Below are 6000 nucleotides of genomic sequence, written 5' to 3'. Positions count from 1 at the left end.
CCAAGAAACGTTCCTGAATAAGTCCTGAACGGCAAGCAGGCTGGTGGCAACCAGTTGGGGGCAATTTTTACCCCCTTGGGGCCTGGAGTTTTTCCTTATCTGTTAACCTAACCAGGAAAACTCTGACCCCTATACGGTCCCTATACGGGGGTCAGCAATCGTATAGTATACTTGTTCGTAGTAATTATATTTATTTAGACTAGAGTAGGTGGGGGATTTCCTCTACCTAGACAGAGACAACAACTGATAGAGACAATAGAACTCACAGGGCTGAGCTTGCTTTATGCATCATGCAGGCCTATGCAACTGCAGGCCTTTAAAAAATGTACTTACATCTGTCATCACTATTATGTTGATTGATTCATTCCAGTTAATCATTTTGGATTGAAATCGTATAGGCAGCCTAGCCAGCCCAATTTTGAATATAAACCAAATTTGATCACATTCACATTTTCTCCTGACAAAAAAATGGACAATAAATACATAACGATACCAATTAGTTACCCTGGCCAAATGGAGAGCGCCCATAGTAGGCTGTATGCATCTGCTCTTATTAGTAGCCTACAGTTGATCAGACTGTAGACTGACAAAAATGGTCTCGTTTTCATCCCATACAGCAAGTCAAATCACGAATGTTTAGGTGTAGCCTAGGCTACTGCAACATTTAGTTAATTCGTTTTTGCTTGTCTCTGTCCGGTGTGATTATGTGTTATCGTCTTTACTAAATAAATACCGGAGGAACGTGGAAAGCCTACTTGAGCGCGCTGCGTCAACCTCTCTCTTTAATCTAACTTTTAATGGATGATGCGATGGAAGCTATCAAACCATTCTGAATGATCCCAGAAAAGACTGAAAGTTCCATATGTTCAGCAAGTAAAGCATCGAAACGTGCAATTACTGCTACAAGCTCCTTGTGGTTGCACTTGTTAGTTAGCGGAACATTCCCTCTCGTTGTGCCCTCTAAATGCCAATTTTTGCATGCCCAAAAACGCAGTGGTGTTGATAAACCGCTTGAGAACATCCCTGTTTCTTCTTACTTTCTCGTTGGGTTGCGCATTTTGAATAGGCAGACCTTCGACACGGTCGATGTGGCTTTTTCCCAGAAGCTTGAATCTTATAACGTTACGCTCTCTGCTTTTGTTTTGCCGTTTAGCTGAACGATCAATGTTCTTCAGGTCACTATACTCCTCTTCGGCCAAAGCGCTGACTTTCCAAAAAGCAGGCAATGCCAGCAATACAGGCGGATTGATGAAAGGCGGGAGCCTTAACCAGCTATACTTTTGATACCAATTGGTATTGAACGCCGTCACCTTTTCATCTTTCTTCATGAAACTGATCTCAGGTTGTCGACCTCGGCTTTTAATTCGCACCTTTTCTGTGTACCCCAGAGGATGAAAGGGGTTCAACAAAAAATAAACAACATTTGCGGTAGCGTTGGCGGCGAAATAAATTGCAGTATCTGGACACAAACATAAAGTTATAAAACCAAGAAACAATGTATAATCAACCTCCTCCGTCTCCTGTAATTTGAATAATAAAAGTGATAGTTGATGGATGTCCCTCCACTGAATCCTCAATGATCCCCTATAGTAGCTCTCGATAACCCTTCTCTCCATAGGGTTTCCAGCAGTTAGCTTCGCCCACTGCTGGCTCCATGTGAACTACAATTCCGAATCCGTGTTTTAAAGTTTAGAAACATAAATAATCAACAGTATTGCTTCTGTCCCTCTCCTCTCCCCGAACCAGGGACCCTCTGCACACATCAACAACTGACACACACAAAGCATCATTACCCATCACTCCACATCACATACGGAACGGTAGAGAGCCGTGCGTCCTTCGAAACACAACCCAGCCAAGCCGCACTGCTTTTTGACACAACGCCCGCTTAACCCGGAAGCCAGCTGCACCAATGTGTAGGAGAAAACACAGTACACCTGGCAACGATGTCAGCTTGCATTGCGCCCGGCCTGCTACAGGAGTCGCTAGTGCGCGATGGGACAATTGGTATTGGTAACCAGGGACCCTCTGCACACTCAACAACTGACACCCAAGAAGCATCCATTACCCATCACTCCACAAAAGCCTCGGCCCTTTTTCTCCACAATTTCGTGGTATCCAATTGGTAGTTGGTCTTGTCCATCGCTGCAACTCCCATACGGTCCAGTAAGAACATCCCTGCTGGCCAAACCCTCCCCACAAAAATATTTGTTATAAAACCAAGAAAACAATGTATAATCAACCTCCTCCATCTCCTGTAACTTGAATAAACTAATTTGAATTGAGCAATATCAAAAACATGCTAAACTATCACTTTTCAATCTCTATCCAATGAAGCTTCTCAACACATAGAACCCCTCATAATGCTCTGCAGCACAACCCCAAAACAAAGCACTAGGTTTGTTCTCTGATCCTAATCATATGATTGGATGGGAAACATGTCAGTTCATACTGAAAAAGGCTTTTATTGGTTGGAGGAAGTCCTCCAGAAGTGGTCATAATTACCTCCTAGGTTTTCTATTGAAGTCAATGGATCCAAAGCTGTCATCAGGCCACACCATGGTGCTGACCCATTGAGTGCTGTTGAAGTTACTATAGACATTCATTGCAAAATAGTGTGTTTCAAACAATTATTTGGTGACATGAATATATTTAGTATAGTTTATCTAAAAATGAAAACGTTTTTAGTTGTTTTACTATTTATTTTTTAAATGAAATTTCACTGAGGATGGTCCTCCCCTTCATCCTCTGAGGAGCCTCCACTGGCTGCGATGCAGTGCCTTAGACCACTGTGCCACTCGGGAGGCCGTACTATTGTTTTTTCATTGAGATTCAAAGACATACAGTTTACTATATTACATTTTTAGTTCAAAACATTTAGCATATTTCATATGTTGATACAGATCTTCTCCCCATTATAGCAAGTCTCTAAGGATTATCACCTCTAATTGTGGTATTGGGTTCCTCATACAGAACAATGGGATGAAAACATTAGACACTATATATTAAGGTATGCGGTGGCCTGCGGCCAGAATACGTGTGTGCTGGCACTGTGTGATGATGGGAACCAGATGTCTGTCTGACCTGAATATCTTCACAGCACCACTATATTGTATCTGACCTCCAACAACCTTCCTACATATTTCTACCCATTCTGGTCTGGGTGTGCGGCTGAGGAAACTGCTTTAGAAACCTTGTTTTTTCTTAGGTTGCATCACAAATGGCACCCTACCTATGCGATGCAGACAGGGCCTCCCGAGGGGTGCAGTGGTCTAAGGCTGTGCCACTAGAGATCCTGGTTTGAGTCCAGGCTCTGTGGGTCTCCCGGCAACCCGGAGACCCATGGGGCAGTGCACAATTTGCCCAGCGTTGTCCGGATTAGGGGGGGGTTGGCCGGCAGGGATGTTCTTGTCCCATCACACTCTAGCGATTCCTGTGGAGCCGGGCACAATGCACACTGAGACGGTCGTCAGGTGTAAGGTGTTTCCTCCGACACATTGGTGCGGCTGGCTTCCGAGTTAAATGGGCATGGCTCTCGACCTTCGCCTCTCCCGAGTCTGTATTGAAGTTGCAGCGATGAGACAAGACTGTAACTACTAACTGGATACCACAAAAAGGGTTATAAAAAAGGATCTCTGTGCTTTGCTCTGTTCATGTTTGCCTCGATCCTGACTAGTCTCCCAGTCCCTGCCGCTGAAAACATCCCCACAGCATGATACAGCCTCCATCATGCTTTACCGTAAGGATGGTGCCAGGTTTCCTCCAGACGTGACGCTTGGCATTCAGGCCAAATAGTTCAATCTTGGTTTCATCAGACCAGAGAATCTTGTTTCTCATGGTCTGAGAGTCTTTAGGTACCTTTTGGCAAACTCCAAGCGGGCTGTCATGTGGCTCTTACTGAGGAGTGGCTTCCGTCTGGCCACTCTACCATAAAGGTCTGATTGGTGGATTGTTGCAGAGATGGTTGTCCTTCTGGAAGGTTCTCCCATCTCCACAGAGGAACTCTAAAGCTCTGTCAGAGTGACCATCGGGTTCTTCGTCACCTCCCTGACCAAGGCCCTTCTCCCCCAATTGCTCAGATTGGCCGGGCAGCCAGCTCTAGGAAGAGTCTTGGTGGTTCTGTGTTCTTGGGGACCTTCAATGCTGCAGACATTTTTTGGTACCCTTCCCCAGATCTGTGCTTTGACACAATCCTGCATCGGAGCTCTATGGACAATTCCTTCGACCTCATGGCTTGGTTTTTGTTCTGACATGCACTGACAACTGTGGGACCTTTTATAGACAGTTGTGTGCCTTTCCAAATAATTTCCAATCAATTTAATTGACCACAGGTGGACACCAATGAAGTTGTAGAAACATCTCAAGGATGATCAATGGAAACAGGATGCACCAGAGCTCAATTTCAAGTCTTGTAGTAGTGTCTGAATACTTATGTAAATAAGGTGTTTTTTATTTTTAATACATTTGCAAAAATGTCTAAAAACCTGTTTTTGCTTTGTGATTGTGGGGTATTGTGTGTAGATTGCTGATGAAATGTTTAATTTAATCCCTTTTAGAGTACGGCTGTAAGGTAACAACATTTGTAAAAAGTCAAGGGGCCTTTACGAAGGCACTGTACATTACCAAAGTTATGATAGATTGATTTTCTGTTAATTACCAAAATTCCTGAAGATTCCAGTAACTTTGCAACCCTTTGTCCAGTACACAGCAACTGGTTTGGAGTTCTCATATTTTTTAAGGGAAAACATTACATAGGAGAGACTTCATCTATCAAGTATCAACCAACATTTGTCCCATAGGAGAAGTAAATGAATCTGTAAAACAATATTTGGCCTAACATTAATTTATATTCACAAGGTAGTTCATTATAATCAGTGGCCATTTAACTGAAATGAACTCAGCAGAAAAAAAAAACATCCTCTCACTGTCAACTGCGTTTATTTTCAGCAAACTTAACATATGTTCATACAAATATTAACACAACAAGGTTCAATAACTGAGACATAACCGGAACAAGTTCCACAGACATGTGACTAAATGAAATTGAATAATGTGTCCCTGAACAAAGGGGGGTTCAAAATCAAAAGTAACAGTCAGTATCAGGTGTGGCCACCAGCAGCATTTAAGTACTGCAGTGCTTCTCCTCATGGACTGCACCAGATTTGCCAGTTCTTGCTGTGAGATGTTACCCCACTCTTCCACCAAGGCACCTGCAAGTTCCTGGACATTTCTAGGGGGAATGGCCCTAGCCCTCACCCTCCAATCCAACAGGTCCCAGATGTGCTCAATGGAATTGATATCCGGGCTCTTCGCTGGCCACTGACATTCCTGTCTTGCATGAAATCACATCCAGAACAAGCAGTATGGCTGGTGGCATTGTCATGCTGGAGGGTCATGTCAGGATGAGCCTGCAGGAAGTGTACCACATGAGGGAGGAGGATTCCCTGTAACGCACAGTGTTGAGATTGCCTGCAATGACAACAAGCGCAGTCCGATGATGCTATGACACACCGCCCCAGGTCATGACGGACCCTCCACCTCCAAATCGATCCCACTCCAGAGTACAGGCCTCGGTGTAATGCTCATTCCTTCGATGATAAACGCAAATCTGACCATCACCCCTGGTGAGACAAAACCGCGACTTGTCAGTGAAGAGCACTTTTTGCCAGTCCTGTCTGGTTCAGCGACGGTGGGTTTGTGCCCATAGGCGACATTGTTGCTGGTGATGTCTGGTGAGGACCTGCCTTACAACAGGCCTACAAGCAGTCAGTCCAGCCTCTCTCAGACTATTGCAGACAGTCTGAGCACTGATGGAGGGATTGTGCATTCCTGGCGTAACTTGGGAAGTTGTTGTTGCCATCCTGTACCTGTCCCGTAGGTGTGATGTTCGGATGTACCAATCCTGTGCAGGTGTTGTTACACGTGGTCTGCTACTGCGAGGACGATCAGCTGTCTGTCCTGTCTCCCTGTAGCGCTGTCTTAGGCATCTCACAGTACGGA

The sequence above is a fragment of the Oncorhynchus tshawytscha genome, linkage group LG14, assembly GCF_018296145.1.
Source record: "Oncorhynchus tshawytscha isolate Ot180627B linkage group LG14, Otsh_v2.0, whole genome shotgun sequence".
Taxonomy (NCBI): Eukaryota; Metazoa; Chordata; class Actinopteri; order Salmoniformes; family Salmonidae; genus Oncorhynchus; species Oncorhynchus tshawytscha.
This window is presented reverse-complemented; position numbering follows the sequence as displayed.